Below are 252 nucleotides of genomic sequence, written 5' to 3' on the forward strand. Positions count from 1 at the left end.
ACCCTATCTCTCGGTAGTATCCATATAAAACTACGTCGGATCTTTCCTGAAACATAACCTAGAATCAGATCTTCATTATCTAAACGAACCCGGAACATACCATTGGGAAGTGATTCAGTAACTTCGTATCAAATGGAACCAATATATTCACAAAAATCACATTAACAAGGCAAAGCTAACCGGCCGATTAGTGATATCATATCTATATAATATCTGCTCAGTCGACCCTTCCCCAAACAATGAGGAAGAAGA

This window comes from Macadamia integrifolia, chromosome 9 (genome assembly GCF_013358625.1).
Source record: "Macadamia integrifolia cultivar HAES 741 chromosome 9, SCU_Mint_v3, whole genome shotgun sequence".
In the NCBI taxonomy this organism is placed as follows: Eukaryota; Viridiplantae; Streptophyta; class Magnoliopsida; order Proteales; family Proteaceae; genus Macadamia; species Macadamia integrifolia.